This window comes from Camelus ferus, chromosome 4, assembly GCF_009834535.1.
Source record: "Camelus ferus isolate YT-003-E chromosome 4, BCGSAC_Cfer_1.0, whole genome shotgun sequence".
In the NCBI taxonomy this organism is placed as follows: Eukaryota; Metazoa; Chordata; class Mammalia; order Artiodactyla; family Camelidae; genus Camelus; species Camelus ferus.
Window position 1 is genome coordinate 48,151,980 of NC_045699.1, and position 27,608 is coordinate 48,179,587.

Genomic DNA, 27,608 nt, shown 5'->3' on the forward strand with positions numbered 1-27,608 from the left:
CTGGCTTATCAATGGAACAGTGGAGTTAGTCCTGAGAGAAATATCTGTAGATAAAAATGTAATATATTATATGATAAGTATTATAAAACAATGAAGAACATATTATTCAACTAAAGGTATTGAAAACATTTTGATTTTTAACTTCATACTGTACAGATTTAAGTATCTAAAAATAAAACCCCAAACGATTGGATGTTCTTGTGGATAAGTATTGAACTAATATTGAGATATAAAACTACATGTTATGTACAAAAACAGTAGGAAATATTAACTGTATAAAACTTACGGCCTTAAAGTAAATAAGTATAAAATATTCTTGGCAGATTAGGAAGAGATTTTTAGGAAATAATACTGATATATTTTCAAGATCCCTCCATCTGTGAAACCCAGGAAAAGGATAAGACAATAGCAAGCAATAGACAAAATGGGCAAGGAAGATGAACAGACATTCTAAAAGATATTACATTTCCAGAAAAAGCTTATCATTGTTAATAATTCAGGAATACATGTTAAATAATAACATGCTTTTTCACTTATCAGTTAATAAATGCATACTTTTTAAAGGTTTAAACTAAATGCAGTGGCAGATATAATTTTAAAAGTATTCTAATATCCTGTTGTAGAAATGAAAATTAGCATGACCTTTCTGCAAAATAACTTGGTTATATGAATCAAGATTTTTTAAAGGGTTTACCTCTTTTAGTCTAATAATTATACTTCTAGGAAGTGTAGAATACATTAATCAAAGACAGTGACAAAAATTTAGGTACATGAATGCTAGTCATGACACTATTTATAACCAGAAAGGCTTGAAAACAACTAAAATGTGCAACAATAGAGGATTGATTAGATACTATATATAATGACATTTCTCATAAGCTAAATGTATTTTTGAAGGATACTTAATTACATGGATAATGGTCATGTAATTTTAAGTACAAAGGACAATAAAACTGAGTATGCAATATGACAACATTTTGTGAAACATAGGAATGTGTACATAGGAAAAATTTTAAATATTAATTAAACAACAGTTATTTCTGGATAGTAAGATTATGAATATTTCTTTTATGTTATAGTCTTCTGTACTTTCTAATTATTTCAAATCTTTATCACATATTCTTTGATGTCCAGGAAAGTTATCTAGTAACAAATAACATTTAAAATAAGAATGGATAACAATAAAGATTTTGCTACAGTAATCATTTTATTTGTAGGCTCCAGTGAGTATTCCATGTGTACATGATGAAATGTAAGAGGAAATAGAGGAATCAGTTTTTATTGCTAGTTTTCTTAACCATAACACTTCAGCTAATCAAGTTTACAACCACAAATGCTAGTTAAAAACTGGGTAAAGATTTACAAGTCTTTTTCTAATTAAAGACGGTTTCTCACATTTTTTGACAGAATGAGTTTACACTACATTTTCAAAAAGCATATTATAAGTGAATTCATTTTTAAAAATAACAAGACACTTACTCTGAATTTCACAATGTTGTTAGAAGGAATCAATGTAATGCCCTTCAGTTTTGATGCTATCAGTACAACAGAAGTTCTTTCAGGAGTCCCCTTCTTTTTCTGTGTATGCAAATTACCGAAGTCTTGCTCTTAGGTTAGTGATATTTCCTTTGAAAACAGACAGAGCTAATCTTCCACTGCAGTCTGTTCTTCTACTGTTTTAACGAGGAACTGTATTCTCAGGGTTGAGTCATTTCCATTAGCAGTAAGAAGGCATGTTTCCAGTTTTCCTGTAGGAAAAAAAAGAAAGAAAGAAAAATCCCCAGCATACCATGATGCCTAGCATGAAATTCCTTTGAATACAATTGAAAGTGTAAGTCTGAAATTGATTTCTTATTGTATAGCTCTTAGTATTTTTTGTTTGCTTGTGTTTTGTTTTGTTGTTTTTAACCTTAATGTCTTGGTCTAAGCTTTCCCCAAGTTGCTTGCAGATTCGGGGAGTGGACCTAAGGCACCTGAAGCGGAGAAATGTGCTCGTGGTTGATGTCTGACATGTCACTAGGAGGGAGCATGCATTTACCTGTGAAGTTTAAACTATCTCCATCACTCATAGGCTGTTCACAGATTTTCTGTGTCAATTATGGAATGAATGGATAATTAGAGATTAACAGGAATATTTATGATTCAGATTTAACCTTAGCAGAGTAGTTCTCAGCTTTTATTCTGAAATAGTTTTTAAAAATGAGTATAACTGAAAACAGGGCTTAATAATTTACAGATTTTTTCCACATCTTATATCAATTCATTTTCTTACTGAACAAGTGAAGTAGGTAAAGCTGTATCTTTATCATCATTCTCATTTGATGGAAGAAAATAGAGGTTCACAGATAAGTGCATTGCTCAAAGTCATGTAGTTGAAACCTACAGGAAAGGATTCCAATCTAGGTCTTCTGATTCTTTTCACTGTACAGTGTTGTTTATTCATTGAACATCAAAACATCCAAATGAAAATGCACAAGTAGAAAATATACACTGTGGCTTCTGTCATAACTCACTAATACTTCTTGTAAATGAAGAAGAAATCCTTGATTATACAAATTCCTGGATACCACATCACAAATCAGCAATTTTTAAGAAAAAGTTTAATTTATGCCAAGTACTTAAGTTGATGCCAGTTGCATTTTTGTGACTCATTTTGCAAACTATGTCATCCCTTTGAATCTGGAAAGCCTAAGAAGAATATCTATGAAAAGCATTTAACTGCATGAAATCAAGGGAATGTCCCAGTCCCTGGATAACCGCAGGATTCAGTTCTGCAGAACTGTTAACAGGTAGTAGACCTGACCTTTAAATTACTAGAGTGCCAAGACAGGAATACAAATATAAAAACTAAGTTTCAAGACAGTACAAAAAACTAAGATTAATGGGGAATATACTACAAGAATATGAGAGAAATTTCCACCAGGACAGACAAAGTGGGATTGAGAAAGAACCTGTTTGACCTTCACCTCTTAAAACAGACCCAATCCGAAAAGTTAAGAAGAAACTTCGTACTTCTTCCTTGTCTTCTGAACTTTGGAACCAGCGAATAGACCAGTGAGTCAGAAAACTTACCAGTTGTTCCTGATTATAGGTGCTTCTCTGTGAGATGGCTAACATACTCTACTTTTGTATATTTACTCAGAAAAAGTAAAAAGTAAGAGATGTAAGAACTTGAATTGCAGTAAATGCTTTAAAAGGGATCTTAAAGTTCTAAATTTTAAATTCTTTCAGTTCAGAATCACAAAAGAATGAAGCAGTTGGGAGAAGATGTTTCACATTAATAGAGGAAAGATGCACTAGAAGATGGAAGAAACTGCCGGAAAATTTGACTTGGAATGGAAACTCTGCCTCATTGTGCCTTGTAGTTGAGGATAAATCTGATTAGCAGATGTGCTGTTTTATCTGAGAAATAAGGCTAAAATCAACCAGTTTATTATCAAGCCTGGGTAGAAGGTACCTAGTTGGAAGATAGATAAAGAGATAGAAACAAAACTAAATAAATGAGGGCTGTAGTAAATTAATACAAAACAGGGAGAAAAAAATGGTATTCCAAAGGGTCAAGGATAAGTTTGTCTGAGACAATAATTAACTGTAAGATTCAGAAGAATATTTCATAAACCGAACTTCTTCATTAAAAAGCAAGAAAGCATAGTCCTTAAGAGACAGAGTATTATTTTTTTTAAAAAAAAGCTATAAAGAAGCTATAAGCTAGAAAGAAATCATAAGGTCAACACAAATAGAACACGATATAAAGAATGGATAATGTAATAAGGATTTGGAGGCAAGAAAAATGCAGTAACAGCACTAAAAATATGCTCTGGTTATAGTGGACCAAATTGCTTGGATCAGTCTTCTTGCTGAGAACAACTCGAAAAACTAGACAAAATAGAAATAGTATTTGTGTGAAGGCATTAGAGAGCTACTAAAATAGTAGGGATTTTCAGGAAACAAGATCTGGGAAAGAAGCAAACTGCTTTTCTCATCAAGAAATTTGCTGATTCTGAAAGTGTTAGTCTAGAGGTTGAGGAACATCAGTGTTTACGGCAGATTAACAGGACTGGTGGTATGAAAAATGAAGTTCAGAGTCCACCCAAGCCAGGAGGACCTGGTCCACATACTGGGCTTTCAGTAGGGACCATAAAAGGCTACAATCTAGGAGTAAGAATAAATCAGAGAGAGAGAGCAGCCTTCTGAATGGGGATCCACAAACTTTTTTTTCAGGGCCAGATGATATTTTAGACTTTGCAGGCCATCCAGTCTCTATTGTAACTCCTCAGCTCTGCTATTGTAGCCCCAAAGCAGACACAGACAATATGAAAATGAATGGGCATGACTATGTGTTCCAATCACATTGCGTTCACAAACACAAGCAGAGAATTCTGTTCATAACTAGTGCATGGGATTATGGAGTGGATACTGGCCACAAAGCCAGGGTCAAACAAGCAGCCCAGGTTTGACACCTGCTTTCTAAGTGAGAGGGGATGACAAGGAGGGATTCACATAACCTCTGTCGCGGTCTGGGATCACTTCTTGTGTAGTAGGCAGACTGGTGCCCTGGCCAAAGAGGTCCTGGTTCTAATCCCCAGAACCTAGGAATATGTTTTGTTACTGGCAAAGGGGATTAAGGCTGCAGATTGAATTGAGTTGCTCATCAGCTGACCTGAATATAAGGAGAGTACCTCGAATTACCCAGATAGGCCCAGTATAATCATAAGGATCTTTCAACGTGGAAAAGAGAGGCAGGAGAGTCAGTCAGAGTCAAAGAAAGAGATGTGATGATGGAAGCAGAAAATAGAATTATGTGATGTGAGAAAGACTTGATGACCATCCTGGCTTTGAAGGTGGAAGGGAATGCTGGCAGCCTCTAGAACTTGGAAGATGCAAGAAAATGGATCCTCCCGAAAGAAATACAGCCTTGGTTTTCCCCAGTGAGACCCATTTTGGATTTTTGACCTCCAGGTTTATGAAAGAACATTTGTGTTTTATTTAAGCATTAAGTGTGTGACAGTCTGTTATAGTAACAATAGGAAACGAATACACTTCTCACACCTGGGAGTGGGGCAGACAATGCAAATGGGGTGAGAAGAGCCCCGTGTATCAGGAGGAGGAGGAATACAGGGATGGAGCAGAAGGTTGAGACCAGCACTGCTCACGTCCTCTGCAGATGAATTATGCAAACTAACGAGGTGTCAGTTCTCTGAGCTCTTTATTCTAGGAATTTAGATCAAGGAGCAATTACCCAGCTCTTTGTAGTCCTTCATAATTTAATGTTTCTTTAAAAAGAGCAAGTCCATAATTAACTCAGTTATTTATTTATCCAGCCCCAGTTATTTCCAGCCTGCTATTTGTTCGATTAGAACACAACTGATGAGATTGTAACTTACAAAATTCACAAATGAATATTGCTTCTGTAAACCGTCTGTATGCATGACCCAATGGGGATAAGTATTATTACATATAAGTTCACAAAGGGGCAATAGTGGCAAGATTTTACCTTTGCAGGCACCAGATGGGAGAAACATGAAGGTTACCTTGTAAAACTACTTCAATTAAAAAAAAGGATATTAACATGGGATGCATCCTCTTTAGCTTTTGATCAAGACATAAAGACAGTAGATAGTATTTTCCAAAGTGAGTGGTTTTATAGAACTAGTCAAACAACTCACACATTCTGAGACTATGGTTATTGAAGACTGGAGAGGATTTTGTGAAAATTTCTTTGTATAGAAGCATACTCTGATACTTCACTCACTCAAAGAGGGTGGGGAGGAGCATGGGAGGAATGTATTTCCCTCACCTGAGGTCTAATGAAGGGGAAGATTCTTTCCTGGATATGGTGGACTGATGTCTGCCCATGCCTAAGAATACCAAAGAGAGATGCTATCTGAAGCTGCTCATGGAAGCAGAATAGAGGCTGGAAAGCAATGCATTTCCCTTCAGCAGTGGGCCAAAGGTACCACAATCCTGAGAAAAGAGATGGATTCATGTCCATAATAAGAATGTTGGCCTGGGGTCATTTAAAAAGACATTTTGTCCAAAAGGGTGTCTGCCAGAGTTCAAGAGAGGTCTCAAAGCTGAGGGTGAACCACTGGGTACAGAAATGGAAGGATGTTTGTGATGGTCCGCTGACGGAGAGCCCCTGCCAGGTCAAGAGAATTGTGGTCAGGAGGACCCAGACGGAAGTCATCAGTAGATCAGAAAAGTACCCCAGAGCTGGAGTCATTCTTGAACATCCACCAGGTCCAAGGAGGTGTTTGTGTTCCCTACACATCACCCCCTGACTGCTTCTCTTGCCTCCCACTGCTTTGAACCCAGAGCGACAGGATAAGGAGAAGTGGCTGCACCTTAAATCTGGAGAGAGAGTCTTTAGAGGACCCTCAGAGAGCCCGATATGGCTAGAGGCTATGACTCCTGGCCGGAAGCAGCATGGAGCAAGAGGCAGAGGACAGAAGGCTAGGCTGGAATTGGAATTATGTATTTGAAGGTCATGGGACATAACTGAATGCATAAGACTGTGCAAAATTCCCCAGGGAAGCTTCTCCCTTCCCTCCAAAATAGGAAGATGGAGAATGAATCTGTGGGAAACACCACCGATCAAATGGTGGTAAGTAGAGTAGGGGTTGTTTTAAATACTAAGAACAGCTCCTCATCGAGCCCTTTTGGTCAAAGGTCTCCATTTATGAGACCTCTTCCTGACATCAGGGCTTCAGTCTGTGATATAAGTGGTTGTGGGTAAAACATCACCTAAGAATGAAATCTGTAAGCTTGATGTCAGCAGTCTGTCGAACTAATGAATGGGGCCGTGTAGTCAGAGATGCAAAAGGGAATAGAGCTACTATGAAATGAACTTAGGGTATTTATTAGACCTTTGAATCACAATCTTATTTGCTCCTATATATGAATAGTAATACTGCCAGTAGTATCTTCTAGAATGCAAGGAAATGATAATAACCTTAGTAGCAATAACTGTGATTTACTGGGCTACACTTTCCAGGCCCTGACTAGGCCTTTTTTGCACCATATTGTTAATCTTCCCTGGAACAAAGAAGGGAGAATGTGTTAGCCAAGGACACGAATTAGGTCACGGCAGAGAATCCTTATTTCCCATGCATAGGATCAGTGAATGGTTTGTTCCAGTCTATTAATTATTGAAGTAGTTATTATCTATGTTTGTCCTTCTTGCTTGAAATGAAAACTGCTGATCTAAGCTTGTCTGCATAACATCTTGTCACAATACAGAGAGTGTGTATGGGATCGTTTTTAGCAGAGAAGAAGGAGGTGGGTTAATGTTACTATGAGCCAGGCAGCATGCCCGTCATTTTCACATACATTATCTCATTTAATTAGGACAACAAATTTGTGAAATAGGTGTAGCTCACCTTTTCTTTGTAAATGAAAAGACTAAGATTCCTAAGTTAATAAGTGGCAGGTCTCAAGATATAAATTCAGTGTCTGTTTCCAGATCCTAGAATGTAGAATTAGGTCCTATATTCTTTCCACGATACCATTTAGAAAATGCTTTGTATGTCAACCATTTAGAAAGTGCTTTGTATGTCGTATCTCATTTTATTTCTCCACATGCCCATGAAGTAGGCAAGGATTACATAATATGATGCTGATTTTACAGACTGAGCATTTTTAGAACTGAGCATCAGAGGCAGCATAGGGAATCCAAGGAGTCAATGAATTTTAACCCAAAGAAAAGTACATGTGATGTGTACTTCTTTGAACTATGATTGCCTTGTTGTAGTAGGCTGAAAAAATGTCCTCTTCCCCCCAAAAAATAAATTTACTTTTTAATCCCTGGAACTTGTGACTACTACCTTACTGGGCGGAAGACTGAATATTACTTTATGTGGCCAATGATATGATTAAGTCAGGGATATTGAGAGCCCAGAGTTTATCCTGGATTACCTGGGTAAGTATTAGATACAGTCATGTGTGTTCTTGTAGAAGAGAGGCAAAGGGAGATTTGAGACAGAATGTCGAAGACACATACACACAGAGAAGGTCACAGACATAGAAAAACTTATGGTTACCAAAGGAGAAAGGTAGGGGAAGAGATAAATTAGGAATATGGGATTAACGGATACAAACTATTATGCATAAAATAGATAAGCAACAAGGATTTACTATATAGCACAGGAAACTATATTCAATATCTTGTAATAACCTATAATGGAAAATAATCTGAAAAAAAATATATATACATAACTGAATCACTTTGCTGTACATCTGAAACTAGCACGATATTATAAATCAACTATACTTCAACTAAAAATGAACCATAGCAAGTTTCAGGGCAGTAATTAAAAGGAAATCCCAATTTCTTTTAATTGCAGGAAAATATATTTCCTACAAAGGAACAGAAATTGGGTTTATATCAGACTTTTTAGATTCCAGAAGCCAATGTTTAATGCCTTTAAAATTCTTAGGAAAAATGATTTTGAACCATGAATTGAAATAGTATGGATAGTTTTATGTCAATAAATTTGCAATTTCAGTGAAAGGAAATTTCACTATAAAAATTCAGCTTACTAATATTGACTCAATAAGAAGTAGAAAGTCTAAACTGGCCGTTTGTCACTTTCTTTAGAAGTAATATTTGTTTTAGAGATGAGTTCTCTAACATCATCCTCTTTGTCTATGCATATAGCAGCTCCATGGAGGGGACTACTGTGAAACCAAGTATGATTCTATATGGTGAAAAATTGAAGGTCTTCTTCTTTACATTTCCTTTCAGATTACATTTAAGAAACTTCCCCATTGTTCTGTTACACCTGTATGTAAAGTGGTTGTTAACCCCATCCTGCCCCATCTCCTGCATGAATACATGCTGATTCCAGTTGGAGTCAGGCAGAGTTATTTTAGTCTCAGCTGGGACAAGAAAGAGGAAACATTCATCCAAATATATACTCAAACTAGGTCATATTCTTCCTGTTTTCTGCAGATTGACATTATGGCAAAGTGATGACTTTTACAACATTGTCACAGAAGATCATAGTGATATTTTGCTTAAAATGAAGTAATTTATCATTCTCTATACTAACACTGTGTATAAAATGTATTTTGCCTACTTTTTTAGACTTTTGTAAGAATATTCCTCATTAAATTCATCAATATAATATTGTTGAAACTGAACAGGCAACTTACACGCCCAACTTAGTAGGGCATAGGTGAGAAAAGTTTACTGAGAAACAGCTAAGTGGGCAGGACTTCATGGGGTATATGTAATCCACATTGGAAGGCACGAGCCAAGCTTTGCACAATAAGTAGAAACCACTGTTTGGCCCTTAATTTTAGTGCTCACCTAATCATTACAATGATAGGAGTAATAGTGATAAATTACAAAATAATAAAATATCAACCAAAGCTTTGTATATCTGAGAAACTGGTAAACTTTCTGTCTTTTCTATGGTATAATCTTTCTTTTCTTTTCTGTCTTTTCTATGGTATAATGTTTTGTTTTTCGGTCAGGCAATCAGGAAACATCCAGGGAAGTGTGAGGCTCAGTTCCAGAAATTTTACTCATCCTTTTGTCTAATATATGTCCTTCCTTCTATCTTTGATGATATTGATGTTCTCTTTTCATTTGTATTTTATTAACTTTTTTTCTCCGTAACTGTCCTTCATTGGAAGATGCCTCAAAATGAATGTATAAATGTGTAACAAAATAATACCATTTTGGCATTACAGGAGAAAATTTATAGTAAGATTCAAGTCATTCCTTTTATTTATCCAGATTCCTCATTATAGACCATTGACCAAAATCTAGGTTATTGTTTTCTAGGTATGTTAATTTACTAGGGCTGCTATAGCAAAGTACCATAACCTGAATAGCTTAGAACAACCAAAATTTATTGTCTCACAGTTTTGAGGCCAGACACCTGAAATCAAGGTGTCAGTACGGCCATACTCCCTGTGAAGGCACTAGGGAAGGATCTGTTCTAGGCTTCTCTCCTGGCTTCTGGTAGTTCCTTGGCTTGTGGCAGCAGGACCCCTGTCTTCACATGGCATTCTCTGTGTGTGTCTCTGTGTGCAGATTTCCCCTTTGTATAAGACTTTGTACTTCAGTTATACTGAATTAGGGGCCCACCCTATTCTAGCATAGCCTTATCTTAATTAATTACACCTACAGTGACCCTACTTCCAAATAAAGTCACATTCTGAGGTACTGGGGTTTAGGATTTCTACATATAAATTTTGGGGGAACACAATTCAACCCATAACAATAGATTTCTACCTATTCTCCAAAAGAAGCCTTCCATTCATACTTTAAATTGGAGCTTGTAGCCTCTAGAATGGAAAGCATAAATTTCAACACTTATCAAAACAGAGATGGGAAGGAATCTGTTATTTCTCACGAAATAATACCCTGTCTTCTCATTGGCAACTCCTATAGTTTTTAGCACAATCATTCGAATGTCTGAAGAGTGGCAGTTAGAAATGAGCAGCACATCAATCATGGCCTTTTGGGCTAGTTTCCTCCCCTTGATGAATACACATGGCTGGTGGCCAGTAAGGAATTGTCTGTTGTTTTCATTTTTTATTTGCAGACATTTACATGTGTTGCCCATTTTATGTATGATCCATACACCAGTCATACGAGCAGACTAGCTTTGAAGACTGACAGGAAATATGAGTAAATGCACGTTGAAATTGACAGGTGGACATGCTGACAAATTCAGAACTGCTCCCACACAGCCTCCATTTATTCAACTGGAGCTGATCAGACCCTGGATACACATCAGACTTCTTTGCAAAATGTCATTAAAAGTGTTTGTTCCTCCATTTTTATGAAGATCTTGCACAGGCAGTGGTGAAGTGAAATATGTCAGCTGTGATAAAAAATGGTGATAACCTAATTTTTCTGCTGAATTTCCCACTGTGGAAAGGACTTCATTATTGGCAAAGAGCACTCTATTGAGAAAGTGCCCTACTACTCCTCACCCCCACCTCAGTGGAAAATTCGAATGAGAGAAGCAGGAGGCAGCAGTGCAACTGAATTTTCCAAACCAGCCCTGTCAAGATAATCCCAGTGACCCTTTCTTCAGTAGCAATGTGCAAACCCATGGAGCCAACCCACTAAAGATGGCATTGTGAGGATCCAACACTCTGAGTCTGTTAGGTGCCAAGCCTATCTTTTTAAATCCTCTAAGCTGTCTTACAAAGGAAGCATTAATTTCATCGCCATTTAACAGATGAGAAAACCAAGCTAGGTGAATTGCAATTATCAAGGAGTCTGTATTTTCTAGCACAATGCTCTCTCCATTTATCTACAGTACTTTATTGAGTTTGCTGCTTATTTTTCTACCTATGTAATGCCATCCAGACCTAATGTGGGGTGCGTGTGTGTGTGTATGCGCGCGTGTGTGTGCGTGCAAAGTGCTTCTAAGCTCTGTGATCTGCATAGTAAAGGCTTCATTCACCCCCTCACTCACCTTCACGAGAGACTGTATCCTGTGGTATTACTTCTCATTTCATATAGGTCCTAATGCACATCATATTTTCTTGGTGACTATAACATAATCCAGCCATCCACATATGCTAGCATGTGCTCTTATGTTCCCTATGACCTCCATTAAAGTTGGAGATCTCTGAAGAGTAACAGAGAAGGTCTGTATTAGAAGATGCACACTGGCTGGCTAAAAGGTGAATCCTACTTGCGGATGTGATTTCTTGCCCAACACAGGGTTTCTTTGTTTGCATCTTCAAAAAAGTTTTATTCAACTTAAAAAAAAAATCAAAGATTCCATGTAGAACCTGATTCGTAGCTTCTCTTGAAAAACAAAGAACTGATAATACCTTGCCCCTTTCCTGCATGACAACCATCAGCTGCCTTCTGTGGAATGGCCCACACTCTGGTCCCTTTCAGACCCTGCCACTTAAGTGTCTGTATCTGCATCTGTACCCAGTATAGATTCTCAGTGATTCCCACTGCTTACCTGACAACCTTTAGCCCATTCCCATTTTACTCAAATCATGACTGCCATCATCAGAGGTGCCGCTAGCGAGGCATGTGTTGAGAACTAATTAGCCAGGACTGCCCGTCTCTGTTCCTAGTGGGTGGTGAGGCTGTGAGTGGCTTTTGTTTGCTAGTGCTTGGTGGTATTGACTGCTCCCACCACCCACAACAAGCAAAACCCTATGCTGCTGGGTGGTCCAGGCAGAATCCAGCTTACCTCTTCCTACAGTGTCTTCGCCCCTCAGCTTCCTCTGAGTGTATGAGAAAGAACTTTGTGGGACTATGGGAATCTTGGGGGGATACCCAGGAAATGTGACTGCTGCTTCAGAACTTGGAGGGCATCTTTTTCACTGGAATAAATGCTCAGGTCCTCTATATTTTTCCACCTGGCTACCAGCCATCTGGTGAATGTCCATCCTTTTCCCCTAACTGAGGAGAATGATATGGAAAAAGTAGGGATTTATCCATTTATCCTGGCAACAATTTCAGGGCTGTATTAGGAGCTAGAGATCTCTCACTTGTATTTTGATTCAGCAAATATTTATCGATCGCCTTCTATGTAGAAAGTACCGTGCTGTGCAGAGTGGCTGCTAACCACACTCCACATTTGTAGAGCACGGATACACACAATCTCGTCTAATTCACATATTAACCCAATGAGGTGGGTCTTTATTGTGCCTGTTTTATAGATGATGGCCCTGAGGCTAGCAAGGAATCTTACTCAGTATCAGTATGAGAAATAAAGAGCACAACCAAGATTTGAGCTCATGGTTTCAGGTTCTATTTTGGCATAGTCTCTAGATTTTGTAATGTTATCTTAGGCCATACCAATTTAGAGAAAGTGGTCTTGTTGGAAAAATAAAAAACCAAACAGTATCCTTCTGACTTCTTTCAGTTAGTAATGGTGTATCAGATGTATAAATGAAAAGATCCTATTCTCTACCACATAGAAACAATCATTTCCCTATTTAATTCCGGGTGCTGGCAAGAAAAAACCATTATACTGGAAGAGGGAGCTCCGATACCACAACTGCTGCTGACATCCACCATCATGGGCACAGATGCTGATCTTGGTGACAAAACCAATAAACAGAGTGAACACTGTGGGTGCCACTGAGGTCCCACTGCCCTCAGTGCTGCTGACACTCATTAATGTAGGCATGAGGTGGCTGCTTGCCATGTGGGGGTACCAGTACCACTAGATGTGCCAAAGCAGGGCTAGTTCCCTGGTGCTCTGGGCACACCCATGATATGCTGCTGTCTGGGGTTTGGGCACAGAGCTGAAGTCATTCAGTTCAGTGAAAGTGGGGATGGGATACTCCAGAGCCCAGAGATCTTTTCCATTAGACCTAGAAACAAGGGGAGGAAAACAGTGGCAAGAGTCCTGCTGCTGCTTCTGTATCCAGACCAGCACAATCCACTTCCGCTCTGAATCAGACACTCCTTTGATGAGCAGAAGAAGACAGTAACATTTTCTCCTGAGATGAGATGCCCCTTCAGAGTCAAGCATTGACTGCCACATTTTATGTCCTAATTCTAGTAGGGAACACAGGTATTCACGTGCCATGTATTTGCTCAAGAAACACAAGCTAAGCACCTAGTATATACTGAATAGAAGACAGAACTCTTATCTTTGGTTTGCTCACAGCTTATAAAGGAAGTCACAAATATGTAGGTGTAATTGCAGTATAGTAGGAGAAGTTCTGGGCCAGAGGGAAACTCAGGATGCTGTGAGAGCACAGAGGAGAAATACTTTACTTCCTCCCTCCTATACCTTGCAGAATTTGGAGAAGCTTTCTGGATGAGGTGGTATCTGAGTTGACACTTGAAGGACAAATTAGTTAGGCAGACATGATGGGGAAAGTTAGAACAGTACATAAGAAGCATTGGTACACTGGAATAGTTGGGAGGAGACAAGGTTTAGTTGTGTTGTTAATGATGAGATTTGGGCTGATACATATGAAGTCTTTGTCCAGATCAGGAAGGACCTTGAACATCAGGTCAGGGAAAGCCATTGGAGGGTTAAACCTGTGAGTAACAGAGTCAGATTACAGTTTAGATCACTTCTGGGTGCAGAATAGAAGAACCTGGGGCAAGGGATAAACAGGAGAATCCCCCTCTTTCTGGGAAGTGGATGCTTGTGAATTGAACAACTTTGGGAGCTGTGGGGAAGGAGGGCACACCCACCAAGGCAGTCAGATCAGCCTGGCAGTCAGAGGGGTGACAGCTGTTCCTGGCACTTTCCCTGACTACCCCTGTGGTTCAGGAGCCTCTGGGGTGGGAGGCAGCTTCATCCTGCCTTGGTGCTGAGGGACACCTGTCTGACCACACAAAGCTGTGATTGGCACATGTACCCAACAGGCCTGGGAGGAACAAGGAGTTTCCAACACCACTGTCATCTTCTGGAGCTGAGAGATGCTGACAGTAAGAAGAACTCAGACCAGCCTTAGCTGGATACTGACAGCAGTGGCGGTGATAGAGTAGGGCTGGGCCTGAGGCCAAATGAGTTGGCAGGGTCTGCCTGGCCTCTGCCTTACCCCCCTCAGCGCCATCTGTCTAACAGTGGATGTCAGCCTCCAAGAGTGTCAGGCCTTTGAATCTGGCAATTCAGAAAAGGGGAAGAGCTCGCGTAAGATATACGCTCATGGGTGGAAGACTGCCTTAAATGTTCGGGGCTAGAAATCAGTCTTGGTGCAACCAGAGATCTCCTTTAAACACTACTTCCACCCTTTGCTTGCCTTCCCTTTTGTTTGTCATTATTACTTAAAGAGATGCCATGATTAATGTATCCATAAAGACATTTTCAGTGGGGCCAGGGAATGAAAATCTAATTTAAAGTGCCTTAAGCAAAACTAAATTATTGCTTAAGTAACTGAAAAGTCTGGTAATACTTTAAGGCATGGCTAGGCTGAGGGATTTAAAAACATGCAAAGGTCTTTCTCCTGGCATTCCTAGGCTTGGAACATTTTAAATGCTTAGTATCCCCGGTAAAAGGAGACATTTTATTCCCTGTCAGCAAAAGTCCTGGATTTTAATCTAATTTTCCTGGTTTGGATCATTTGCTATCTCTGAGATACTGCATGTCTAGGGCAATGGGAGATTCTGATTAAGTAGGTCAGGGTTCTGTGTCCATGCTTGGAAGTGGGAGAGGCTTTTCACCCCCAAATCACATGTATTAGTAGTTGAAGAATGGTGGATTCTTGAAGGAAATATGGATACCATTACTGGTCAAAGAGGGAATACTGCAAGCCAAAATAATGGATAATAGTTACCTCACTGAATCATTGGCTTACCAAGCAGTGTAGACTAACTGTGACTAGTTCTGATGTAGATTATCTACTGATGATATTGATGATGATGTTAATTATCATTGGTATTTTGTGAAGAGATTTGTATAGTTTGGTATATAGTTCAGTGATCTTCTTGAGTTTTCCCTGTCAGAAGACTGGTGTAGGCACTTTGGTGGGTTAATGTGTCAATTACAAGTTACTGGGGCTCTGGGATGGTCCAAGGACTAGGAGACATACTCCTAAAAAGTTTAATCAAATGATTTTATGTCATAACTCATGTCTACATCAAAGTTAGATGGTTACAATTGTACTGTGCTAGTCCAGTAATACCTTAAGATTATTTTTAGCTAAGTCCTCAAGGCATTTCCTTTATATCTTTCATGGAATTGTTATTTAACAAATACATTTGTAATTTTAAAATGACATAAATACACAGTCAGAATATTAGGTATCATTTCCTCAGAGTTCTATCTGGAATTCTTGACCTCAAATTCTCTGATTACACTGGCACCACACATTTAGTACATATTGGTTAACTTAAAGTAAGAATGAGTGACTTTCTTACCTCGTGTGTTTCCCAGGTGTACACCCAGGATGACATCCCCAGGTATATACCCAGAAGTGGAATTGCTGGATCACATGATAATTGATATTTTTAATTTTTTGAGGACTTGTCATACTATTTTCTGTAGTGGCTGCATCATTTTACATTCCCACCAGTAGTGTACAAGGGTTCCAGTTTCTCCACATCCTTACCAACAGTTGTTATTTTCTGTTTTTTTTTTCTTTTTGATAATATCCATCTTAGTGGGTGTGATGTGATAATTTTAGTGTGTTTTCTTCTCTTCCCATGAAAGTCACACTTTATTATCTATTGCTTCTTATCTTTATAATTGTGGTTTTGATTTGCATTGCCTTAATGATTAGCTCTGTTGAGCACCTTTTCATGTGCATATCGGCATATGAAATATTGGCACATGGGATGTTATTTATCTTCCTTGGAGAAACGTCTATTCACGTTCTTTGCCCATTTTTGAATTGGGTTGTTTTGCTGTTGTCAGACTATAGGAGTTATTTATATGTCCTGAATATTAACCTTTTAACAGATATATGATTATTTATCTGTAAATATTTTCTCCCAGGCCATGGGTTGCCCTTTTATTCTGTTGATAGTATCCTTTGATGTCCAGAAGATTTTAACTGGACTGTAGCACAGTTTATTCACTTTTTCTTTAGTTGCTTGTGCTTTTGGTGTCATACCCAAGAAATCATTGCCAAATCCAGTGTCTTGAAACTTTTCTCCTTTGCTTTTTTCTATGAGTTTTGTAGTTTAAGATCTTATGTTTAGGTCTTTTATTCATTTTGAGTTTACTTTGTGTATAGTGTGAGGTAAAGGTCCAACCTTTACTTGTGGCTGTCCAGTTTTCTCAACGTCATATGTTGAAAAGACTGCCCTTCCCCACTGAGTAGTCTTGGTATCCTTGTCGAAAATCATTTGACCATACGTGTGAGTATATCTGGGCTCACTGTTCTATTCCATTGGTTATATGTTTATCTTTATGCCAGGATCACACTGTTTTGATTACTGTAGCTTTGAAGTGGGTTTTGAAATCAGTAAGAATGGGACCCCCAACTTTGTTCTTTTTCAAGATTGTTTTGGCTATTTGGTATCCCTTGAGATTCCACATGAATTTTAGGATGGATTTTTCTATTTCTGTAAAAACACCACCAGGATTTTGATAGTATTATGGGCTCTGTCAGCCGAAAATTCCCATATTGAAATCATAACGCCCAGTACCTCAGAATGTGACTGTATTTGGAGATTGAAGCTTAAAGAAGTAATTAAGTTAAAATGAGGTCATCAGGGTGGGCCCAAATCCAATATGACTGTGGTCCTTAAAAGAAGAGATTAGGGCACAGACATGGGAAGACCATGTGAAGACCGAAGAGAAGATGGCCATCTACAAACCAAAGATAAAGGCCTCAGAAGAAACCATCCCTGCCAACACCTTGATTTCCAGAACTAGGAGAAAATAAATTTCTGTTATTTAAGCCATCCAGCCTGTGGCCCCAGCAAATGAATACAGACGGGGTTTGCATTGAGTCTGTAGATTGCTCTGGGGGAGTGAAGCTTTTTGATAGGCTGAACTTCGTGACTCTGGGCTGAATGTGTAAAAATGCTCAGCCAGCAGCCAAATTTGTGTAAGTTCAACTTAGTAGAGACGTTGCTCCTTTATTGGGACTTCCATAAGAAGGTATTCTTTCTTATTGGGGTTGAATTTATCTTTGGAGAGGCAGTTTTTCTAAGGTGCCAGTCATAATTAGAATATATTTACCTGCCCTATTTTCACAGGCAGGCGTATTGTGCTCATGCTATTATTTTTTTTTTCCATTTTCTTTTAAAATATTCCTCTCATTAAATTTCTAGGGCGGCACAAGTCAGTTTGAGGCTAAAAATAGTATAGTTACTGTTGCTGCCACTGTTCCCTGTGGAAAACACGGCCAACTGCTTTACAGAAAAGGAAAAAAATAATTTTCAAAGTGTTTTCTTAAGATAGTGTGAAAGCCACGCTGACAAGGATCCCCTAAACTGCCAGTGGACTTAGATTTCCTGCACCAATTTCACGTCTTTTATTATTCTCCTCCCAGCAGAACAGAAAGCAGGACTCTCCAGGTTCCTTCTACCTGACACATTCTTGTGACAGAGGTGAAGGGCAGAAAATGAAGAATTAGACTCAAGGTTGGCAAACTCTAGCTTGTGGGCCAAATCCAGCACACCACCTGTCTTGTAAAAAAAAGAAGAAAGAAAGAAAGAAAGAAAAAATTTGGAACACAGCCATTCTCATTCTTTTATGCACTGTCAGTGATTGCAGAGTTGAGTAGTTTGTGACAGAGATCACATGGCCCTCAAAGCCTAAACTATATACTGTCCGGTTCTTTTCAGAATGAGTTGGTTGATCCTGAGCTAGACTATTAATAAGTAATGATTGAGAGATTTATTTAGACCATTCATTTTACAGATGAGAAAAATGAAGATGCTAGTATTACTGAGAGTGAAGGGTTCCATGTTGGCCGCACAGGACAACTGAAGAAGAGAAACTGATGGGCTCTGGCAGACAAGGCCTTCCTGGATTGGGGCAGGATCAGCAGACAGGAATTGCTAGCAGTGGAATGTCTACAGTGAATGAAGTACAAAGGAGGTAGAGTCATGATTCTAACAATTCCTAATTCCTAATGATGGCACCATGGGTGGAACCAAAGAGTAGGGAAATCAGTAATAGGTGCCTGGGTCCCACTTGTGAGGCCATGGAGAACTAGGTAGAATTCCCAGCAACAAAAGTGCATGGGTCCTGGGGGCTGGGCCATATGAAGAGTAATGACTCAGAATCCAAATCATGGTATATGGGGGAACCCAGGAATCAGAGCTGATGAAGTAGCAACAAGCATTAGGTTCAGCATGGGTGATATGAGTCCATAAATAAGAAAAAAAAATCTTAAAATCAGTCATGGTCCCAGCAAGAACTATAGAGTCCCCTCCAATGAAGATAAACTAAGAGAGTTCCATTGTAGCCTGTGTGATTGACAGAATGTGGCAGAAGTGATGATGTGTTCCTTCTGAGACTAGGTTATAAAGGGCTGCAGCTTCTGCTTGGGATCTTTCCTTCTCCCTCTCTGAGACCATTCTCAAGAAACTCTTACAAGGTGCAGGAATGCAAGAGAAAAGGTAACCATGACACCAATCACCTGGTCCTCCCGTTCTCCTACCCCTGGCTCAGGGGAGCTGTGATCAGAGCTGAGACCTTTTATAGTTTAGTCTCCCTCCTCCCCACCCCCTCCCCATCCTTAGATTCCCTTCCACGGAAACAGAACCAACTTCCTACTGGTCCTTTTCACTCAAGACAGTAATGATAGAAGTGTCGGGGGTGAGATCCTGGAGGTGGTTCTTTTCATTTTTTGAATGATTTCTTTTGAAGAGAAAGAGAGTTCTAAGCACTATTGCCTTAACTATTTCATCCTATTTGGGGGAAAGTTAAATCCATTAGAACATTATTCTGGCTGGATTAGGTTGGCCAGCATGAAGCTATCCTTTGAATAATAATACACTTTGAACCAAAATGCATTCTTTTTCTGAACCAGAAAAATTAAAATGGGCTTGATTTATATGTTTCCAAGGGGATAAAACCTGTGTCTAGAAAGCTATTTTGCCTTTCTCATCCAACTCCCATTTTTAGATAATCACACACAAAACCTTAAAAAATTGTCTTTTGACTTCATCGTCTATGAGGAGTACAAAGTGCCATGTACTTGGGAGCCTTTTTCAAAGTTGACATTTTATCCCCAGAAATTTATTTTTGGCTATGTATTTATTCATTCACTCTTTCAACATTTACTGAACATATACCACTTTGCTTATTTTCATGAGGAATCCGCAAAATAAAAAAGAAATAAACCTCTGCCCTTTTATGGCTCATAACCAACCAAGGTGGGGCCAAGTCATATGTAATAAAGGACTTGATGTGTTAAGAATGGCAATAAGAGTACTTGGAAAGGGTTATGGGGAAAGTGTTGTAATAGTTTTTGATTTTCGTGGAAAAATCTGGACTCTCATAATGGTACATCACTAGTCTAGCCCTTTTAGTCATAGCTGAACATTTTTACTGAACCAAAAAAGACTGCTGTCTATGGCATTTCTATAAGAAGAAAAAATTACAAATCTAGTTGTCTTATTAGGGTGGTATTTGAAAATAACCAATATTATAGTGGGAACACAAGTCAAATGCAAACACTGTTTCATAATTATTAGACAATATTCAGAGCACAGCTTACACACATACTGCATCACCATAGAGTTGTTACATTATTTCATGAATACATCACCTAATGGAATTACTTTCATCTAATTTTCTAAGAACTGAGCTATCACTACAGCATCCATAGTTCTAGAGAGTTTTATGTTCAAACATTGTATCTATTACTGGCTTTTATTTATTTTGAATTTTTTGTATTGATGCTATATTTTGAACTGCTAGTTCTTTTTAAAATAAAATAGCTAGCTCTCCAAGAAAAAAATTCACTCACAGCCAGACAACAATACTGGGTTGTTATTTTATTGATATAGGAGGTGAGGCCATTAGACATGTTTGTTTGTTGGTGAGAGAGGTGCAAAGTTTAGGAGTTGTCCACTGGGTAGGAGGATGAATGCTTAGTCTGGAATCAGAATTTAAGGGGCATTGAAAATACCTGCAGCCTCTGATATTCTTACCATTAATTTCCCTCACAACCATCTGCAGATGTGTGCATATTAATTGGCTTCGGGCATTCTGTTACCTAGGAGGAGTAACACATTAGATAGCTAAAATTAGAAGGAAGGCAAAAAAAAAAAAAAAAAAGAAAGAAAGAAAGGAAATAACAAAGCCTGGTGAGCCAATGTCAATGGGGCATTGTAGCCAGAGACCCAACTGCTTAATCCCTGTAAGGTATAAGTGGCAAAAAGTGCTTGGGGCGTGTTACTGAAAATGCACTTGTGTCTGGACCTGAGTGTGGAGGGGTGAGGTTATTAACCATTCACACTGCCACACAGCTTTAGCACTTGCTTTTCATCTCATGGATGTGAATACATCCGTGCTCAGGGTGATGGGTGACAGGGCAATGTAGGAAGTCAAAAAGAAAATTGGAAGGCAGTTGGCTTTCATTTGTTTTATTTGTTTAAGTTTGGGGGAAAAAAAACTCATCAGCTTTTTAAAGAAAATCATCATAATGAAAATGTTAACCACCAAGTTAATAAAAGTTACAGAGAGCTTGCTATGTGATAAGCACTGCGTTAGGTGTTTTACGTGCGTCATCTCATTTAGTGTCCAAGGTGCTTCCCCCACTCTCCTCGGGTAGTAAAAATCTCTTCCCCAACTGCTACTTTCCCTCTTCTAGCAGCACCAAAGAGATTCCACCTAATTTGCAATTCCAAATTTCTAAATCTCCTTGACCTTGTTGGAGATTTGAGGTGGTCAAGACAGTGTCCCAGGCATCGAGGGGAGTGGCGTTCCTTTCCTCCTCACCCAAGGCAGGGCTCAAAGGAGAGTGTGCTCCCTGGCCAGGCACTGGCCACTTAAACCGTGGCTGGAGGCAGGGCCTCAGTACTGTCTCTAGTGACAGAGCTGCCAAGTTGAGACCTGCACTCACCCAGGCCCCACCTTCCTGTTCCAGGTCCACCCACTTCTTGGATTCAGAACCCGCACTCACCTTGGTCTTAAAGGAGACCAGGGCAGGGAAAATGGCTTTCCTGCCTTGAGGCCCTGCCAATGCCAACACCCTGAAATTCCGGTGAACGCTATTCACCGTTCTGAAGGGAAAGCGGTAATAAGCAGATCTGTCTTGGATGCCTTCCAAGAAGCCTGGTGCCAAGGGGAAGGCCTGAGGAAAAACAGGCATGGAAGTAGGAGCCCCAAATACAGTGAGAGGTTCATTCTGGGGACTTCACTGCTTTTCAGGAGAACCTGATCTCCCTTACCTGGTGGATAGAGACCCAGACTCACTATCCTTTAAGCAAAGAGATGCTGCAATTCTGCTCCTTTCAAGGGACTCCTGAGAGAAGGAACCAGCCACTAACACTCAGGATACTCTCACTTTTTAAAACGTTCCCTTTCTCTTCCTTATTTTCCTTTCTTCTATATCTTTTCTCCTAAACTTTGCTTTTGTTGATGGTATTTAGACACGCTATTTTCTCTCCTTCGGGTGTGCTCTAGGGTTTGATCTAATTGTCCTGCTGTTCTAGTGTCACTTGGCATTATTATTGGGAAGATGAATGGGACGGGGTCAGAGTTCAGCAGTAAGGCATCTGCTCGCCTGCTCTGCGTAGAGGAGGTGCTCAGAGGTGATCTTTAATGAAAGCTTGAAAAAGGTTAGCACAGAGTAGGCTGTCTTCCATCCCTCCAACGCTAGGGTGACCAAAAGGTAGTCCTTTGCTGGAGGGAGCAAAAATGAACAAACAGGAGGTCCTGATATCATTACAGGGAGTTCCCTGCTTGGGATGGCTTTTCTTCTGTAGGGGAGAAAATGGGAAGAAAGACAGTGATCAAACAGGGAGGAAGTTGAATTCGGAAGCTCTTGAATGGATCCTCACCACCGGCCTGTTTTGTTCATAGAACAATCTCACCAAGAAGAGTTTCCACTCTACTCGCAAAGCCTCTCCCCCAGCTCTTCACCGGGCCTCAGGTTACTGCTCCATCGCCACAGCGGGCTCGGGTTCTCTCACTGGGCTGTCTTCAGCTTCACAGTTCTTCCACTTCACCAAGTAGCCAGAATCCCCACTTGCGAAGAATTGCTTCGGCATTCGAGGCAAGGGGGACAATGGCTCTATTGTTCTTTTGGCCTTCTTGAATAGGGCAATGTCTCCTCCATCTAACCCTGACACCAAAGGAGGCTGAGTATGGAGCCTTCCGCACTCACCTTCCTTCCACTTCCGCTTTGTTCTTGGGAGAGGGTTTTTGTGTTTTCCCCGCCCTCGCCCCAGCAAACCTGTTTTGGTACCCGAGTGGACAGCTGCCTTTTCTGCTCTTCACAGAGTAGAAGTTGGGAGGGGGTAAGAAAGAAGCACAGACCAGGAAACTCGTTTTAGTTCAGGTTTGACCTACTGCCTATGGTTCCTCGTGAACTACCGGGGACACGCTCCCGGGGAGACGCACCCGGGTCCCTCGCCGCGCAGAGGCCACACAGCGGTCCACAGGAACCCCGGCGCAAGCACTAAAAATACACGGAGAGCAGAGCCCGGCGTTGCGAGGACTCACAGCTGAAGCTGTCTCCTAGGATGAGTCGGTATCCCGCTACCAGCTTCCCGCACCGCGGGCGCCAGGGAGTCCCCGCGCAAGGAACACCTTTGCAGTTGGGTTTCCCAGCTGCCTTCCCGGAACTCCGCCGGGCCCCTGCGACTCCGGGGGGGGGCCGCAGCCTAGCTCGCCTCCCACCCCTAGCTCGCTCTCCTCTCTGCCTGCGCTCGGGAGTAAGCACCCAGGGTCCCCCTCTGAGCATGCGCAGCCCGGAGCCCTCCCCCGCCTCTCCTGCCCCCCCCCCCCGCCCCCTCCCTCGCCAGCCTTTTGCTCCTTCCTTTCATTAAACAAACAGGAGATCCTGAAACCTGGACCCTGTGCAAGCGGCCGCGCAAGGAGGAGGCGGACGAGGAGGCAGAGCGCGGAATGGGCGCCGAGGCGGATCGGTGATCCAGCACACCCCCACCCCACGCGCGCGCGCACTCACACTCTCTCTCTCTCTCTCTCTCACACACACACACACACACACACACACACGCACACACGCTCGTACAAACACACTCGTACACGCCCGCACCGCGCGCTCGCTGGCTGGATCTCCCACGCAGGCAGAATGCAGCAGAGCCCGGGGAGCGTGTCTCCAGCCACTGCCTGAATGCAGCTCGCTCCCAGGAGCCGGATGGCCCAGTAGGGCGCACAGGAGATAGCTCCGAGCAAGAGGTGAGTGGGGCGCCCGCGCTCGCGGGCCGCTCCGGGACGCCCGGGCTGCAGGGGGCAGGTTCGCTGCCGGAAGCGGCGGCGCAGGTGGCCCAAACCCGGCTTGCGGGCATCAAGGTGCAGATGAAGGCGGCGCCGGGGCAATGCAGAGGGAGACGGCGATCCCAGAAAGGGAGGTGTCAGATTGAACCAGCGGAAAACTGCACCCTCCCAGTTCGTAAACTTTCCCCCTGTCATTTGGGAAACGTGGAGACAAAGGGGGCGTGGAGGCTCCCTCCGTCCCGTTCCACCCTCCTGGCTGCTTTCCGGGCTACGATGGGAGCCGGCGTGCGGGCGGGGGCGCCCTGCAGGTAGCTGGTGCCAAGTCCTCCCGCCCCGGCGGGGGTTGGGATTTCTCACCCTTAGCTGTAAGCTGTGCCTTTGATTTTCCCTCAGGCGTGGGCAGCTGTCATCCTTTCCGCCTCTCCCACCCCGCATCCTAGGCGCATCGTAGTTGGGGGTGGGTGGGTGTCACCTGGAGAATTGAGGGGTAGCCTTTGGCTTTCTCATTCAGCGCTAGTGCCACAGGCGCCGGGGTGAGCCTCGGGTCAGTGTGAGGATGAATGATGAGTTACTAAAAGGTTTGTCATAATCACCTCCTGGAAACGCTGGGCGCCGTGATCTCTCTTCCCCCGGGAAGGTGCTGTCTTTGCTCGCACAGAGGCAGCAGCACTGGGAGCTGGGTTGGGCTGCTGTGGTGGCTGCAGCCGAGGGAAGCTGGGGCTTTATTTTTGCCCGGGGGTTTTTTGACACAAACACACACATGTGGAATATGTGAAGGATTCTGGGTTATTTTTCTTTGTGGGGATATTGTTTTCCTCTTGGCCTCTTCCGTGGGAGACATTCTCTGCAGCCTGATAATCTAGCTGGTGGACAGGCACCGTTCTGGACATCTCTTCGGTCCCAGGGAAGAGGTCCCGGGAAAAGGATTCCCTAAAATGCCAGTTCCATTGTGGCGGGGTTTCAGAGTGCAGAGAGCCTCTGGCACCTGGGAATTGCCTCAAATCTAAAGGTCCTTTGAATCAGCAGAGACTGGGTCAGCGTGTGAGGAGTCCAGGACTGGGACAAAGGGGACTGGAAGAGGGACAGATGATGGCCATTTAGGGGAGGAGTGACTAGAGGCCAATTGAGACAAGGAGAGGTCGAGTGGGAAGCAAGGTACCCTTGCAGTCTTCACTGAATTCCTGTACCCCTTCTCCTACTTCTCCTGTGATTGGTGGCTTTTATTGATCAGGTGGGTCTCTAATTTGGAGATTTCTGGAATGTCACATCTGGAGTATAAAAGAATTGATTATTCCTGAGCTAACCTTTAGAATAATCACAGATTAGTTCATTAAGTCTAGAAAATGCCATGTATGCAAGTTTCTCTGTCTTGGCATTTTGTTCATACCTGGAAGGTGGGATGGGCAGACAGGTATATTTTGGGGGGTTCTGTACCTCAGGAGCCTTGGATTTGTAAGAGAAGTGTGTGGGGAACCTGGAAGCCAAGCTGATGCTGATAGAAGAAAACGCTAGAAGCTCAGATCCAGTATTTGTGACTGTGGGTTGAAAGAGAGTGTTCTCTTTAAGATGACATGAGGAGGCCATCTCTCTGCTGCTCTGGGGACATTTTTAAATTTTAATTTTTAGCATTTTGTAACTTCTTTGAAGTGGGAGAAAGCATGATATAGTTGAGGTTAATTAAGAAAGTTCACTTATGAGAGAGAACTTGACTCATAAGTCAACATTGTCAAAAGTGAAGTTTTTGAGAAAGAAAAAAAAGAGGGGACTTGGAAAAGGATGCAGATTATTAAAACAGCTTCACTTTTATGATTTTTAAAAAGCATCCAGTAAGATAGACATCTGAAAGGTTTTTTTCTTTTTTCAAACAACTAGTGAAGTAAATACCCTTCCAGAAATATTTTCAAGAAATTGGCATAATGGGGGTTTAAATATAATTGTCAGCATATGTCCCTTTTTATTTCATGGTGAATATTCACATCATTTTCATTGCAAAACTTGGCAAGAAAAGATCAAGATTATTGTTTGCTTTTTACTAGAGCTCTATTTTCCCTCTTTATATTTCCTCTTCTTGCATCTGCAAGTTCAATTAATTGTGATTATATTCAGATTCTATTTTCAAGTATTTATTGACAGCCTATCCCATATTTAGCGTTGGAGTTCATATAAAATGGTACAACATCATTCTGGCCTTCAAAGTGTTTATAATCTAGTTGTGAATAGAAGAATTAACACATGTGAAATGAGAGAGTAAGATAGGTTTGTCCTGTCCTGTAAGCTTGTAACTCACATTCTATATACTCCATCCTCCCTCTAGGCTTCTCTCAAAATTCAGAAAAAACGCATCAGCACTTATTATGTGCTGGAGGCTGGTGAGGAAAAACACACATGCACTTAAGGAAGTAAAACACAGTCCCAGCTTTCAACGATGGGGAACAGGTATTTAGCTAACAATGCTGCAGTCTGATTAACTGTTATGATTGTAGGGTAAATCAAGTGCGGATAGTTCAGATGTGTAAGTGATTGTTTTTCTTCCCCTGGTGGATTTGACCGGATGGTCTTTGAGATGTTTGTGAAAAATGAAGTCTTTTACCAGGGAAGGAAGGCTAGAAAGGACATTCCAGGCGGAGGAAATGTGTGCACATGCCCTATGTGTTGGGGTAACTGAGTCATCCCATGTGGCTAGAGCACCGGCTGCCAGAGTGTGGACAGTGAGATGACAGCAACTAGGCAACATTAATTAACAACTAATGCCGTGGGGTTAGTGTTTGGATAAAGATATGCCCCAGATGCTATGGAAGCACAAACTGTGTGTTTGGGGTGGGGAGGTGGAGTGACATCCATCTAAAGGAGAGGAAAAAGATCAAGACGGTTTCTTAGGGTGGCTGAGGTGAGCTAAGTCTCAGAATCCATGAAGAGAAGGGCTTTCCAGGCAGAAAAAAATATATATATAAGAGAACCAGAAGTTGTCTTGTGTGGCTGCAGTGAGAGCTGTGGGTTCTTAGCCCTGTGGAGGAGCAAACCATCCGGCTAGAGAGATAAGCAGCAATCAACTGTGAAGGGAAATATACCAAGCAAAAGAGCTTCAGTTTTATCTGAAAGGCCAAGAGAGAGTTTAAAGGTTGGGAGACATGATCAGATTTCCATATGAGAAAGATGGCTGTGATGTGTGGAGGATGGATTGGAGGTGGTGAGACTGGAGGCAGGGAGCTTATAGTGCAAATACAGGTGTGAGATGATGAGGATGGTGGCAGTGAGGGTGGAGAGGAGACAAGTGAGAAAGGAAACCTCACTAATCTAAGAAGGGCCCATGCTGTCTGCTCCCATACCACCCTCTACTTGCCTTGTATTCACTTGTTAAACTCTCTTTCCTGGGTTTGGGGGGCAAGGCAGTCACAGCTGCATTTCCCAGATTCAACACAGGCTTGGTACAGAGTCTGGACTCAACAACTATTTGTGGAACAAATGACTAAATCAGTGAATGAGAACTCCAGTTGTGAAGTGATGACTCCTGCATTCAAGCAGTAGAAGCTAAATCATGGCTTCCATTTCCCCAAAGTGATTGACATTTGGGAGATCAGTGACAAAATGACCCAGGGAGGCTCTATGAAAATTGTCCCATGAAGTGCCAGTAAGAAAGCAGCATTGTGACATCACACCAAAATCCCAATAAGAGATATCAGAATGGATAAAACATGAGATTTTGTTTTCAGGTTGACTGCAGTGGTAAAAGAGAAGGAGTATCAAAGGTAGCACTTTGGGTTTGAACTTTGGTAGCTGGATGGACAGTGGCAGAGGAATGGGGAGGGAGAGTAGCTCGGAAAAGTAAAAGGCTCA

The 27,608-nt window shown here is 41.4% G+C and overlaps 1 protein-coding gene across 1 annotated transcript in view; it reads left to right on the top strand.

Annotated features, from left to right (window-relative positions):
- Positions 1-27,608, top strand: part of PLPPR1 (phospholipid phosphatase related 1) — a 505,501-nt gene that overhangs the window by 252,592 nt on the left and 225,301 nt on the right. Inside the window, exons 9-10 of the mRNA XM_032478090.1 lie at positions 18,276-18,455; positions 23,371-23,735. The gene's annotated coding sequence lies outside the window, so the exon portion shown is untranslated. The remainder of the gene's footprint in view (positions 1-18,275; positions 18,456-23,370; positions 23,736-27,608) is intronic.